Below are 16,627 nucleotides of genomic sequence, written 5' to 3'. Positions count from 1 at the left end.
TCTTCCTTCCCCTTTTCTCCGTCAGGTTCAGGTAAGTTAGCCTTGGTCTTCGCTGGTCTTCTATCCCCTTTTCTGAATTTAGATTTCTGAATTAGGGTAAAGAATTTCTATATTCTGAATTAATGAGATTCCAATTAATCTAAATTTCTGTGTTTTGAATTTCTGGATTTCTGAGTTTTGAATTTGTGAATTTCTGATTAGGTTAATGAATTTCTAAATTTCTAATTAGGTTAACTAATTCATATGTTCATTGCATAATCAAGAGGCTGATACATGAAAGTATGAGTACCTTTATCTTAAGAAATTGTGGCTGCTAATTAGGTCTTGCTGTGTTACAGCCCTTTTCGTTTTACAACTTTGATTAATATATATATATATATATATATATATATATATATATATATATATATATATATATATTCGTTATCTCATCTGCTGAGTTACTATTTGCTTATGTATTTTATTGGTTAATAATGGATTTTAACAATTAATGATTAATTTTTCGCATAGAATTCCATTTGCAAAAGCCTGGATTGTAATTTGTACCGTTGCTCTTATTGGAATATTTTGTAGTGCCAAGAAATAGTTTATGATAGGACAGTACTGCACAAATTTATAAATTTGTTTGTGAAGTTGTCCCTCTGTTTTTTCATTGTTTCTTAGTTTGATTAATTTATCTATTATCATGCATAACACTATAATCATCACACTAATATTGTAATCAAATCTCATTTTCCTGTGTGTTCTATTTACTGAGAGTGTATTAGGTTCCTTGCCAACGTGTGGCTGCTAAAATAGATTTATCATAACAGTTTAATTGTTATTTACTGATAATGTATTGGTATTTAATTGTGTATATAAGAATCTTAAGTTAGTGAGTAATTGAGTCAAACAATTCTACTGATAATGTATGTATATTTAATTGTGTATATATTTCATGATTTATAGAATGTCTTCTTCAGATGCATTGTGTATATATCATAGTGAGTAATATTTGGTTGTTTATGGATATGTTTGGATGTTTATGTTTGTTGTTATTGCTATTTAAGTCTTTAAAGACTATAGATATTATGTTTGTAATGACAATTGAGGATTATCTTTGATTTTCTCTATTTTTTTATTTTTTCAATTTTTATTAATTTTTACAAAATTCCGCAGATATCCGCGGAGACCCAGGTCCCCGGTGGATACGGGGTCTCCGTTACCCGTCATGGGGACGGGGCAGGGACGGGGACAGATATTGGGGGCGGGGGACGAGGGCGGGGGGCATATCCCGCCCCATGGGACCCGTTGCCATCCCTAGCTGGCGTTAAATGCCAGCACGGACATCCCTACTAGAGAGATTGGCATTTAATGCCAGTCAAGGTGGACAGCAAGGGCATTCAATGCCCAATAAGCTGATAGAGCTGGCGTTGAACGCCAACCTAAGCACACTCTTTGAGTGCCTGAATCCCACTCAAGGACCCTCTAGTCCAGAACCAAAGGAAACCATAAAGACTATAGAGGTTCCTTTGAATGCACTTCTGCAGTGCATAAGTTCTAATGACTACTCATCCTCAAGTGAGGATGAAGACACTATGGAAGAGTAAGTTGCTCGGTACCTAGGAGCTCTTATGAGGCTGAATGCCTAAGCTATTTGGTACAAAGCCTCTGGAAGAAGAACCTCCACTGCTTACCAAAGAACTCCATGCTTTGGTTCAGCAAGAGCTACCTCAGAAGCTTCCATACCATGGATGCTTTTTGATTCCTTGCACCATAGGCACTATGACCTTTGAAAAGGCTCTGTGTGACCTAGGGTCAAGTATTAACCTCATGCCACTCTCTATAATAGAGAAGCTAGGAATCCTTGAAGTACAAGCTGCACACGTCTCTTTAGAGATGGCAGGCAAGACCATGAAGAAGCCATATGGCTTAGTGGATGATGTCTTAGTTAAAATTGAAAACCACTACATCCTTGAAACTTCATAGTCCTGGACACAGAAAAGGATGAGGATGACTGTGTCATCCTTGGAAGACCTTTCCTAGCCACAGCTAATGCTATTATTGATGTGGCTAAGGGAGAACTAACCCTAAAGTTTGGGGAGGATCACATCTTATTCAAGATGCCTCATCCTAGCTCTCCCTCTAAAAGAGAGATAAGAGTGCAACACCTAGTGTGTCAACCCTCTCTTTCTGTGCAGAGCTCTACAGAGCCCCTAGATATCAATTCTAAGTTTGGTGTTGGGCAGCCTTCAACAAGCTCTAAGCACAAAGGTACTAAGAAGAAAGTACCTAAAGGCTGGAGGAACAAAAAAGTTCCTACTGAAGGCCTCTCACCTGGCATGAGAGTTGTCTTCACTAAAAATCCAGTCCTGACACATACAGTGAGTCGTGTCCTATCTCTAGAGCATGTAGAGCTCATTCATAAGAGGACAGGAAGAAAATTCACTGTCAGGGGCAAAAATCTGATCTCATACTCACCTCCGTAAGGAGCTAAAGGTCAAGTTAGTGACTTTAAAAGAGCGCTTGTTGGGAGGCAACCCAACTTTACTCAACCATTTATTTTCTTTTTATTTTTCCTTTCATTTGTCAAAGTCATGATCATATGCATCATCTAAGAGACAGAATTCACAACAGTGAAAACAGAACACTCTGGAAAAAGTGTTAAAGTTGAACGCCAGTGAGGAAGCCCTCCTGGGCGTTCAACGCCCCAAGAGGGGAGCATTGCTGGCGTTGAACGCCAACCAGGGAGCAGCCCCTGGGTGTTCAAACGCCAGTGTAGAGAAGTAAGGAATCTGGAATTCCCTAGCCTCTCAGGACCAAGAGGTCCCACAGAAGCTCCACCTACCCCCACCTTCTTCCCCATTGATCATATTTGCTCGAGGACGAGCAAAACTCTTAAGTTTTGTGTTGCGAAAACTTTGCTTTGTGACTTCTACCCCTCTTAAGTATAGAAGAAGAGGATGGAGCAAACTAAAGAGCATGCACATAAACTTGTGCAGCCGCCTTAACAGAGACAAAGGAGTGACATGGAAAAGATCAAGCATTACATCGGATCCTCAAGGAAGAGTAGTAGCCATCATCATCCAAGTGGATTCGTTCTCTTTGTCTCCTTGTCTGTTATTTTCTATTTTCTGACTATTTTATTTTCTATTTTCTTGCTCTAGTTGCATGATCATTTGCATTGATGTCTTAAAGTTATAAAAATATTCCATATATCTCTCACCTTGCTTAAATAAAAAATTTTTATTGAAAAGAATTGAGAGATGCATGAATTTCAAGTTTAAAATAAGATTAGTTTAATTAGTTTGATGTGGTGTCATTTGCTTTTGTTTTCTGAATGTATGTAATAAATAGTGGATATTTGAAGTTGAAATTTTATGAAAGTTGGCTCTTGAAAGAATAAGGAAAAAGGAAAAATATTATTGGTAATCTGAAAAATCTGAAAATTGATTCTTGAAGCAAGAAAAAGCAGCAAAAAGCAAAAGAAAAAGCATGTTGCAAAAGAAAAAGAATTATATGCATGCAAGAAAGAAAAATTGGCGAAAAAGAAAAAGAAAAAAAATAAAAAAATTCCATTACTGCCCAAAAATGCAGGAAAAGGAGGGCAGATTGAAAAAGCCAGTAACCCTTTAAACCAAAAGGAAAAGGTAAAAGGACCCAAGGCTTTGAGTATCAGTGGATAGGAGGGCCCAAAGGAATAAAATTCTGACCTAAGCGGCTAAACCAAGCTGTCCCTAACCATGTGCCTGTGGTGTGAAAATGTCAAGTAAAAAGCTTGAGACTGAGCGGTTAAAGTCGTGGTCCAAAGCAAAAAGAGTGTGCTTAAGAACTTTGGACACCTCTATCTGGGGACTCTAGCAAAGCTGAGTCACAATCTGAAAAGGTTCACCCAGGTAAAGTGTCTGTGGCATGAATGTATCCAATGGTAATACTGGAAAACAGAGTGCTTAGGGTCACGGCCAAGACTCAGAAAGCTGTGTTCAAGAATCAAAATAAGCTTAACTAGGAGAGTCAATAATATCATCTACACTCTAAGTTCCTAAAGATGCCAACATCAATGAGTTTCAATGGATAGTGAGATGCCAAAACTATTCAGGAGCAAAAAGCAACTAAGTCCCGCTCATCTGATTTTTAACTAAGCTTCATTTGAAACTTAGAAATTTATTGTATCTTAATTTTCTTTTTATCCTGCTGTATTTTTAGTTGCTTGGGGATAAGCAACGGTTTAACTTTGCTGTTGTGATGAGCGGATATTTTATACGCTTTTTGGCATCACTTTCATATAGTTTTTAGTAGTTTTTATTTAGTTTTTATTAAGTTTTTATAGGTTTTAGTGTTAAATTCATATTTTTAGATTCTACTATGATTTTTTGTATTTTTGAGCAATTTCAGGTATTTTCTGGCTGAAATTGAGGAGTTGAAGCAGAAGTTTGATTCAGAGACAGAGAAAGCACTACAGATGCTGTCCATATCTGACCTGCCTGCATTCGGAAGGGCTTGTATGGAGCTACAGAAGTCCAAATGGAGCGCTCTCAATGGCTATGGAAATCTGACTTCCAGAGCTTTCCAGCAATATATAATAGTTCATACATTGCTTCGGATTAGAAGGCCCAAAACTGGCGTCCAACATCAGCCTCCTGCCCCCTTCCAGGCGTCCAACGCCCAAAGAGCAGAGCCCAGCGTCCAAAGGCCCAAAGAAGACCCCTTAGCTGGCATTCCACACCCAAGAGACCTCATAACATGTGTATCTCATCAAAACTCAGCCCAAACACTCACCAAGTGGGCTTCAGAAGTGGATTTTAGCACTAAATAGACTGTTTTACCCTTACTAGTCATTTCTTTAGTATTTAAAGGATTTGATCTATGTAATTTAGGGAAGGAACATCACTTTTCTCACCATTCATGTTTTTCCATTATTTTTACTTTCTGTATGAGTTTCTAAACCTCCTAGGTTGAGGGGAGCCCTGCTGAGTCCTATGAATTAATAAAAGTACTATTTCTTCTTCTTCGACCTTGTCTGTGGCGCTTTGAGTAGGATCGCCAAGAGAATGGACTACTATGTGCTTCATCCTTTGTCAGATTGAGTAACCACAGCCAAAGGCCAGGGCCGTGTTCAACCTGTAGCAGAGGAGATTATTGACCACGGGCAATGACTTTGATCACTTACACCTTGCCATAGAAGAAGATCATTCACAAGCAAAGAAGACAGTAGTACCAGAGTTACTTCAGAAAGACAAAGCAACTCCAACTCTCAACTCTATTCCTATTCCTATTAGATATCTTTATTAGTTATATGTCTTTATAGTTTCATGATACTTCATCCAACTCCATATACAAACTTCTGATTCCGCCTGACTAAGACCTGCAAGACAACCATAGCTTGCTTCAAGCCACAATCCTTGTGGGATCGACCCTGACTCGCTTAGGTATTACTTGGACGACCCAGTGCACTTGCTGGTACTGCTGCTGTTGTACGAAATAATGTGGGTTTTGCATACATGTGCACCAAATAACTTCTTTCTCCTAATAAAGAAGATTTGTCTTTTGATGGATTAAGAGATCGACACACATAGGGAGGTTTATCTTTAATTCAGCTGATCAAAAGCAATTTCATTATTCGACTCTTCTTCAGTGATGCATTCTAAAAAAACAACTTCTTTATTGAAAAAGGATTTTTTCTCGCTTGACTCAAATTCCTCTATTTCTTTATTCAGTTTCTTAATTTGCTAAACCTTGTCAGCTAATTGAACTAAGTCAAAGAACTGTTGATTCACCATCTTCTTTCGAATAGAAAAGTCGAGAGAATTGATAGCCATTTTGACTACTTTCTATTCTGGAATAAAAGTAAAATATTTGTTCCTCATATTCTTGAAATGTATTAAATAGTCATGGATCGACTCAGAATTTTCTCTCTTAACTATGAACAGATCAGTCAAAGTCACCTTCATTTCTCCTCTAAAGAATTGATCATGAAAGCCTCTTTCTAATTATACCTAACTATGTATCGGGTTGGGCTGCATGTTTGAAAACCAAGTAAAAATATTCTTTGTCAAAGAAGAGGGAAAGTATTTCATTTCCAAATATTTATTGCTTGCCAACTCCCCTATTTTGACCATATAACGAGCAATATGCTCGACTGCCGACTTTCCACTTTCTCTTGAAAACTTAGTGAGAGATTTTTGAGCTTTTATGCCCTTTGGCAATTTAGATTCCAAGACATAGTCAAGGAAAGGACAAATAAAACAGGGCTGATTAGTTATTCCTATATTGAGGCCAGCTCGATTCAATATTTGTTCGACAGCCTGAGTAATATTTTATACCTAAGTTTGAGTAGCATTGTTAGCTCTAACTTCATGCAATACCTTATTAGGATCTTTCTCTCTATTTAATATTACTCGAGGATTGTTTACATCGGCACCAAGAGGAATATTATAAGGTCGATTGAAAATTCCTGCAATATCATTGACACGTTGAGCGACCTGCTCTATCCTAGCGGTATTGTTTTTAAGATAGGGTTCAAGACTGTAGCCATTTGATGAGTCAGTATATTGACTAAGTCATGATAACTATTCTCTATTTGTTTTCGAAATATAGCTAACGACTCGACTGTGCTTGAGGGATTTATACTTGCAGGAATGTGTCTCGACATCTCAAGAAAGATAGATTCTCCCCTAGCTGTAGTCGTCGACCCTTTTGGTTCAGTCAACACTTGCCTAGGTATCAAAATTACATTTGAAATGGTATTTTGTTCTGACACCGTAGGTTGAGGTTGCTGCATAAGTATCGACTGCATGGGTATCAACTGCATGGGTATCGACCCTAAGTATGGAGGATTATTCATAAGATGCTGATAAGCATTATAGTTTAAAACATTAAGGTTGTACTCTCCCCATGTGGGGGTATCCAGGAGGAGGCATGGGATTATACAGTGGATTAGTCCTCACGCTACCACTCCCACGGATTCATTGTCACTTCCTTAAAAGGTGGTGAATAATTAACTCATACTGGGCCATGTCAAAGGTTGCCCTTCTAAATCACAATAGGAGTACCACGTCGACCACCACTGACTACTATAGTGGTAGCTTTGACTCTAGTATTTCTCATACTGGCCTCACCCGCCCCTTCAGAGATTGACCCATCAGTCGAAGTACTGCCATGATCAGACATACTTATAATCTTACCACTTCGCAATTGCATGCAAAGTTACATGGCACTTAAATTTACCCAGTGTCCCACTCGGCATGCTAATTTGTTTCACTCATTTTTTATCAACTTTGATAGATAGTGTCGGAACGAGCTTGTATCACAATCTCATTCAGAGAGCGGATATGACTCCTCTATCAAAGGATGAGCTCGACCTAGGATTTACTTATCTAGTGCCTCAATTGAATCAATATATTACAAAATGGTATTGTAGAGTGAATTGCAAAGTGGTAATCAAAGAACTTGTACAGAAGATGAAAATAGAGATGAAATAAGAATAAAATAAATAACGATAAAATAATGAAAATAAATGTAATAAAAGATACAATGAACTTAAAAGAAATGGAAATAATGAAAGAAATGATGAAATAAAGAAAAGGAAAATAACAAAAGAAAATAAAACTTAAAGAAAAATAGGAAAATGAAAAGAAAATAATGGAAAATAAAGAACTTGAAAGAAAATGGTAATGCCATTCAACACTCACATGCACAAGTACTGCATTTTTCCGTGCGTCAGTGTAACTGAAAATTTCTGCAGAGTTTTGATGTGGCTTTGGAGTAGGTTAGAATGGATGATTATTTTTACTTCAATCTTCTTATTTATAGAGGAAGGGTTTGGCAGTTGTTCTTCCCACATTCACTCTGTAGCTTGTTCTTTAATTTTTGCCCCATGTTCTCCATTTCAACTTGAGGATCAAGTAATAGTCAACTCAGCTTGAGGGTCAAGTAAAAGTCTTAATGTTCAAGAAAAAATAGTAATTGCTTTTCAACTTTTTTTACATGTGCTGAAATCCTCAACTTCAATTTTGACTTCGACTCTGCTTATGCTAAAATCTTCGACTTCGACTCTCTTGCTAGCTTTGACAATCTTTGACCTTGATGCTCTTGCACCATCTTTCTTCGACTTCGACTTGCTTGCATCTGCATCTGTTACTAGATCCGACTCTTCAGATCGATACAATTTGTATTTGAAACTCTATAGTTGAAACTCATCTAAGTCGAGAAAACTGTCTAGCATCAACAAATGTTGCCAATCTTTGACTTCGACTCTTTTTGCTCAAGTCTACAACTTCGACTGACCCTTCAACTTAATTTTCAGCTTAATACAAAATCCTGTCGAGATTTATCTCAGTGTCAAAAAACTCATTCCAAAGGCCAAACTACTTCTTTTACTAGTTTCACCTAGTTATTCAAATGGACACAATCCTTATGTCTACCTTCAAAGAGTCGACATTTACCTGAGTCAAAATATCAATTTTAAGTGCCAACAAATGCCCCTTAAAACTTGTTATTTTGTGAAAAAAAAATACAAGCTTTATAATAACTAGCAGCCATATTAACCATAAATGTTGGTACAATCTCAATATATATCACAAGAATTGAACAACATGGTTGATTCTCAAACCAGTTTATAACACTTTTGCAATTTAAACTTTGAAAAAATAACTTAAAAAGCATAGTTCTTTTGCGGTGATGATTCAGATTCTGGTGAATCGTTTAGCACAAAAATTGGTAACAATATTACGAAAATTAAATAAAATTGGAGTATGAAAGTTAAATATTCTACCTTGATTTTCCTTATTAGCATCGTAACAAAATTTTGAAAACAAAAACAGCATCAAAGTGACACAGCTGCACATGGTGAGACAGAGAATAGGGGTTTGGGTGCTTCCACTCTTGTTTTGTGGGTTCCTGTTTTTCTTAATTTTGGGTAATCAGATCTATTTTTCTTACAAGTATATGATAAAGGGTTGGGGTTAGCGGTGGGATTGCTTGAAATCGATGCTATACCAACTGATTCTGCGTCACATTAAAGAGCTCAGTATGCAATCACAACTATCTTGGCAAATTGTAGCAAATGGAGAAACGACAAGTAATTTGCCGCTGCTAGTATCCATGTGTTATGTAGTGACACAACAGACAACACAATTTAGAATCTATTCTCAACTTCCAATTTAGAATAAATTTAGAATCTATTCTTATCAACGATCATCCAATACCAAACCAGAACCAAATTTAAGAAGTAGGAGAAAGGTGTTACTTGGAGTGAGTAGCGATGAGCAGCAGCAGCAGAGGCGACGGCAACAGCTATGGTGACAACAGCAGCGGCAGAAGTGGCACTAGTAGTCGCGGTTCGGTTCAGACGACAAGAGGGGGCTATTGGGGGCAACGTTGAGGAAAGAGAAGAGGGTTAGAGAGAGAGAATGGGAGGTGAGAGGGTTAGAGAGAGAGAGTATTTCGAAATGAGGGAGAAGAGGGTTCGTGGTTCGAATTTAGGGCACAGTTACCGTTGGATTTACCGGCGGATAAATTTGCTGGAAAAGTTTTGCGGTTGACCAAACTGCAATGTTTCACTAATCAAGATTACCATCAGATTTATTCACCTGTAAATTCGATGGTAATCGTGGTGCCAATTATATCGCTTTTCCCTCCAACTATTACCGTCGAAAACCAGAATTCAAGGGTAAATCATTTTCCCTTTGAATTCATCGCAAAATATACCAGTAAAATTGCTGCTAAACCTGCTGATACTAAATTTGACGGTAAATTTGACGGTGTTCAACGTTTTTCTTGTAGTATGCGTCCAAAAAATCATAGCAAAATTTGACCTCTTTTTCATTTTTTTAAAAACTTTTCAGCATTAATAAAAAATTGCGGAAACAATCAATTCGCCTAAAATTGTCAAATTTCGAAGATGAAAACATTTTATTTTTTTTAATTATACCTTTAAAAAAATGATATCAAAATTCAAATTTTTAATATCTTTTTAAAAATATGTATATGATCTTTGATTATTTTTGTCACGTTTTTAATATTTTTTATCTTTTAGAAATATTTTTCTCTTCGATTACATATTTGTGGTTTAATCACCTGTGATATACAATAAGCCTTAGTCACCAAGTCACTTAATAATCCGCAAATAAATCAAGAGGTAAAAAAAAAAAACAAAAAGAAAAAAAGAAGTTCATCATCAGAACACTTCCGATCCTCCGTAAATTGTAAATAAACTCATACAATGGAAAAGAAGTATACTATAACCTTATATATATATATATATAATATCACATATTATTAGTGCAATTCCTTTGTTATCATTCTGTCATATTGTTTATTATTAAAAAGAAAATTGATTATGATAAGAAGAACAATAATATCAAAGGCTCTTAAAAAATATTTAAGTAATAATTACAGTCGAACCCATACAAAATTAATTACGTTAGGTGTTCATAAAACATTTATCACTAAATTAATCACTCTTATAAATTATATATACGGGTCTACATTATCCATTAGCCCGGTTTTTTATTCGTCCCTCCGTTGCTGAAGCTTACTTTATCTTTGTTGACTGGCTTTTAAGTTTTAACAAATTTCCATTTTCCAAAACGACCTTATGAATCAGTTGATGAATTATGAGTCGTTTTCGAGTGACTACCAGAGTGAGCACGTAACTACAAACTCACAATTAATGATATCTATTTTATATATTAATTAGTCCATGCATTTTTGGGAAAAAGAAATGAAGGAAAACGCGCGTAGAATTGTTGACCCAAACTCTACTACATACTATTTAATTGACCAGAGAAAAATATGGATAGCTATTAAAACAAAACGCTAGAAATTAAAGAAGAAACAGTCAGCTGAAGCCTGAAGGATATTTCCGACTATATGTATCTTCCCTTCGTCGAAAGAGGCAAAAGTATTATATTGAATTATTGATTCAGATTCAGGGAAAGTCTACGTACTTTTACATTTTCTTTCTCCTTTTGGGAAGTTTCTCTTGACTAAAGCGGATATTATCTTTGGGCTACTATACTAGTCAGTAGTCAATGTTGGATGTTCTAAAATAAAATATGATTTAAATAACATATGTCTTAAGAATATATGTTAAAGTCATTATTAATAAAAATATTTAAATATTTAATCTTTATAATTACATAAAAAATGTATTAAAAATTGAAGTTTTATTAATTTTTTGATAAAATATTTTTTTATTTATAATTTTAATATATGTTGTTAAAACACATTTTAATCAATTAAACTCAATGACATATTGGATGATGAAAACTTATGGATTTTATCACTGTATAGCTGCATTGGAACTTGGAAGCTCTTTTAGAGTCCATTCTTATCGATAAGACGTACGTTAGAACTTAAAATAATTGAATTAGCTAAGTTGGAAAGAATAACTAGTGTGCTTGTCGAATTAAATTTTAATTTAATTCTTAAATTTGGTCCGATATTTAAAGTAATTCCTATAACTTTTTTGTCACAACTGAAATTTCGAAATTAGTAATTTTGATATTGGGTTGTCTCTACGATTATCTTCATCATTAAAAAGATAATTTAGTACAATTATATGGCACAGTAGACACAATTAAAACCACGTCGTCTCACTTTTACGTTCAAATAAACCCACTCATTAAGTGACGTTGTTTCAGTATTGTTGGAGTTCTAAACTATCCACCTTGATACTGAGATGATCATAAGTTTAAATACCAATAAAACTTTGACCCTTCTTGTTTTTCTTTTTTTTTTCTTCTTTTCTTGAATGCGCTCTTGTGAAACCCCAATGCTCTCCTTGCAGCTATTCTAGAAAGCTATTCGAACTGATAATAGTTGGCGAGACTGAATAAACTATAGGCGCATATCTCCATTCTTCACATAGAGGTTAGTCACAAAACCTATTATCCTCGACATTGTTCCATTCTGTTTTACCTCTATTTTGTTGATGATTTTTTTTTTTTGTATTTTGTGTTCCACTGCATTAAATTAATAAACTGTTGTGTTTAATTTATGCATTCAGTTTAGGATTTAGGATTCGCTGCTAGGATTTTTTTGCTTTGCTAGGAAGTTAGTTATTTTGATCAGTCAGAGTTTGATTATTTTTGGACTGTGTGTTGTATGTAGTTAATATTAAAATGTCTTTGCAGATGGAGGATCACATAATCATAGTATTTTACCATGGAGGTAGGTTTGTTATCAAGGAAGATGGTTCTGTAGTTTATGTCATAGACAACACTGATGAGTTGGTTGAGTTAGATGAAGACACAATGGATGTATTTTAAATTAGAGACTACTAAAAAGTTCTAAGATATGATAACAGAGTATAGTCTGGGTGGTTGCATCCTGGAAGGCCTTTGAAGACTGGGTTGAGAGTTATTTCACATGATGCTAAGTTGCTGGAGATGTATTTTCATGCAAAGGATAACCAAGGGATTGTACACGTTTACTTTGAACACGGAATGTCCCAACCAAAATTTAATGATGATTGTCCAGAGTTGTGTGAGATTTTTTCTAGCCCCATTCCCATACCAAACCCAAGTAAGAATGACAAGATGACCTCACCTAAGAAGAATGTCATAAACCTAGACACAAGTAGCCCTAAGACAACCACAAAACCTAATGTTAATGCTACACCAATAGCCCCAACCTCTAATACAGCAATAAAACCAAATGGTGAACTGCTGCAACTACAAATTCCCCATTCAATGTATTATCTAAGCCCCCAACAAAGTCAACACCCACAAATGACAAACCCAAGTCACATGCCACACCCACTTCAGCCAATTCTCACTCATCTAAGCCCACTTCTGCAAAGCCACCTCTGCCATGCCCACCACTACCAAGCCTAAACCATGTGAGCCCACTACTTCTAGGCCCACCACTACCAAGGCCACCATTTCCAAGCCCAATTCATCTAATCCCACCATTATCAATTAAACTTAACCCAAGCCAAAGTCATCTAAACCTACTACTACAAGAGTTACACCAAATACTTCCAAGCTAAAACAAACCGAGAAAAATATTATCAATGCCAATCACCCTATAACCAAATCAATTACTAGATCAACACCTAGAGTTGTCCAAAGTGAACTTAGTAGTGAATCTGATAGTAGCCATAGTAGTGATTTTTATGAGAGGGCCAAAGACTCACTTTACAAGTTTGGGGTCATTAACAGCTCAAGTGATACTGAGACTGACAATGAAAAATTTGAGGCAGCGAAGAGAAATCATAAGTTGAAATATGAACCTAGGTCTGCTTGGAGTAAGAAAAAACAAAAAATGCTACTTGAAGAAAAGATGCTAGTAGTTAATTCTGATGAGGAGGTTGACTAGGCACAAGTGTTATGCAAGAGCACTACAAAATAGGGTGGAGAATATGATACATATGACCTTTATTTTGGAGATTCTAATGGAAATGACTCTTGGCACTCTGAAGAGATGAAACCATCCCAAATTATAAAGAGGAGAAAAAAAAAGATGATAATGATGATGTGTTCCTATAATTCAATGATGTTTCAAGGTTTAGGAAGTGTAACATTCAAGTTGGAATGAGTTTAACACTAACCAAGATTTTATTAAAGCAGTCAGAAAATTTACTATACAAGAGGGGAGGCAAATCAAATGAAGAAGAAATAAGAGCTATAGGTGATTTGGGAAAATCGATTCCGCACAAACTAACCGGCAAGTGTACCAGGTCGCATCAAGTAGTAAAACTCACGCAAGTGAGGTCGATCCTACAGGGTATTGATGGATCAAGCAATTTTAGTATAGTGATAAGTCTAATCAAGCTAACAAATGATATTTTGAGTGAAATTGGATCAGCAGAAAGTAAATTGCAAGAAATTAAAATGCTGAAAGTAAATTGGCTGAAACTTAAATAGCAAGAAAAGTAAATTGTTGAAACTTAAAGAGCAAGAAACTAAAAGGGCTGAATCTTAGATTGCAAGAAATGTAAATAACTGAATCTAAGAATGCAAGAAAGTAAAATTGCTGAATCTAAATTGCAATGAAACTTAAATTGCATGAATTAGAAAGGGAAATAGGATGCAAGAAATTAAAACAGCAGTGAACAAGTTCAGATTAAAGTAAATCAAAGAGATCTAAATTGAAGAAATTCAAAGAAAGTGATTCATCAGGGATTGGAGATATCGTAATCCATCATGAACCAATTAAGTCTCAACTCCTTTCTCAATCATATGAGTAGATCTATGACGGATTAAAATTGATTGGATCCCAATTCCTTGGTAATCCAATCTCTCTATTCACAATCAATCTTGCCAATTCCTTGATTTAATTGTCATGAGAAGAGTTAGAGCACATTCTCTTATCCATAAGCCACACAGATTTTCAAAACCTCAATTCCTCCTGAATGGTGTTGGTTAGGAGAATTGTGAAGGATAGAGCTCCAATTCTAATGTAGATGATTCTCCTTCCGAGACTCACATCCACATTAAATTGAATTAAACCCCCTTCCAGAGTGAATAATTCACAATCAAAACAGAAGATATCCTATAGCTACACAATTGAATTGAGAAGAAGAAGAATTTCATTGATTCATTATGATTACAATAGAGCTCCTCCCCCTAATGAATTTGGGGTTTAGTTCATCATTGCTCAAATCAAAACAGAAAACAAAGAAGTTGCAGAAAAATGTAGAAGAAAAAATATAAAGAGAATTGAGTGCAGAGTTTCCCAATTGGGATCCTGACTCTCTAGCCTCTCAGATCTCAGATCTGCTGACCCCTTCTAAATCAAATTCTTCTCTATTTATACACTTTCTAATTCAGTCTTCAAGTCCTTGAATTGGGCTTTTTGGCCTTGTTGAAGCAAGCTAGAGTGGGTCTCAGTGATGTTGAAGAGGGGGTAATTGGTAATTCCTGTTAGTGATCTGTATGGGTGCTAAATTTTACTGGTGCTGGTGTCAACGTTGGTGCTCAACGTTTGTAAGAAAACATTGAGTCAAACGTTGGCTTGAAGAAGGATTTCGCAAGGAATGAGCGTTGGCGCCAACATTTTTCCATCCATGCGTGTGTGTCGCCCACTCGCATGCGTCGAAACAGCGTTTTACACGTGTGCGTCGCTCACGCGTTTGCGTGTCTGGCCAAAATCTGCATCCACGCGTACGCGTGGCCCACGCATATGCGCGATACAAGTTTTCCAACTCTACGTTTTGGGCTTCCTATTGCGTACGTTGGGGGTAGCATTTGTCCACCAACGTTACCTCCAACGTTGGCTTGGTCACGCGTACGCGTGACCCACGCGTGTGCGTGAATGGTAAATTTTGCCATTTCACGCATGCGCGCAGCTCATGCGTATGCATGAATTGCTCTTCCACGCGTACGCGTCGCCCAAAATTTTTCCAACTCCAGATTTTGAAAACTATCGAAGACGTTAGAGGTAGAATTGGTTCTCCAACGTTGGCACCCATAATTGCACTAATGTTGCCTGCCCCCTTTCCAACGTTTGAAGTAACGTTGGTGAGCCAACTTTGGCCACCAACGTTACTTCTTCTACTTTGCTTCTTCCTCTGCTTTTTCCTCTTCTTTCTTGCCTCTTTTTCACCTATTATTCATCAAACAATTGCATCAAAGTACGCTATAATCAAAAGGTAATTGCATCATTCATAACATCAAGTAAAATTAGCATAGAACCTTATGAAGAAGCACATAAATACCCATGTCTGATTGAACTAAGAAATGCATAAAATTCCAATCCAATTACTTACTTATGGTGTAAGAAAGTGCATGAAACCTAATGAAAACAAGTGAAAAATGCTTGTGAAACTAGCATAAGATGACTTGTCATCACAACATCAAACTTAAATCTTGCTTGTCCCCAAAAAAGCAGTAAAACAATGAGAGAAATGAATGAAAACAGATAAGCATATATGTCCTTATTTGAAAGCATTCAGTCTAGGTTCATGTGGTTTCATGCAGGATCTGTTTGAAGCTCTACTTTTATTGGTTTTCAGGTTTGAATTGTCCTTTTAAGTGTTAACTATGGTTTGCTACTGTGAGCCTTGTTATTCATCCATCCTTGGTGGTTGATTTTTCTGTTTTTCTTCTGCTGAGAAACTTATTCCTCAATTGCAGCTTAGTATCATGTATTGCAGTAGCTTTTTAGCTTGTTTTTTTAGTCAACACATATTCACCACAGACACTTGGCTCACAATTCTTCTTAAGACATTGGTGCCCAACACCTCTTTGGGTTACTAAATGCCTTGTAACTAGGTTGCTCTTGATGGTAGACTTTCGGTTGATAATCCCGGGTTAATTAACCCAAGTTACCAAGTTTTAAAATACTCCTCAAAACCTAATTATCCAAGCAAATCCTAGTACAAAAAGAACCATAGGCATGTGTCTTAAGGTCCAAGCCATTGGTGTCTAGCTTTATTTTTTTGTTTCTTTCATTTTTGTTGCTAATTCTTGGCTTTTCTTCCTTTCCTTCTTACTCTTTCTTTCTTCCAAGGATATTTATTTACTAAGACTTCACAGACAGCAGCTAAGTTCATACTTAAAAAGGATACTCTACCCTTCATCTTCATTAGTGAGCTTACTAACAATCAAGCACATACCACCACTGAACTTTATTCTCATTCCTATCAAATTGGACAATTTGACTTCCTATTTTAACATTTTCTTTTATTTATGCAAAGAGG

This window comes from Arachis ipaensis, chromosome B6 (assembly GCF_059453495.1).
Source record: "Arachis ipaensis isolate K30076 ecotype BB chromosome B6, ASM5945349v1, whole genome shotgun sequence".
NCBI lineage: Eukaryota > Viridiplantae > Streptophyta > Magnoliopsida > Fabales > Fabaceae > Arachis > Arachis ipaensis.
The sequence above is the reverse complement of the archived record's forward strand: the minus strand, read 5'-3'. Positions refer to the sequence as shown.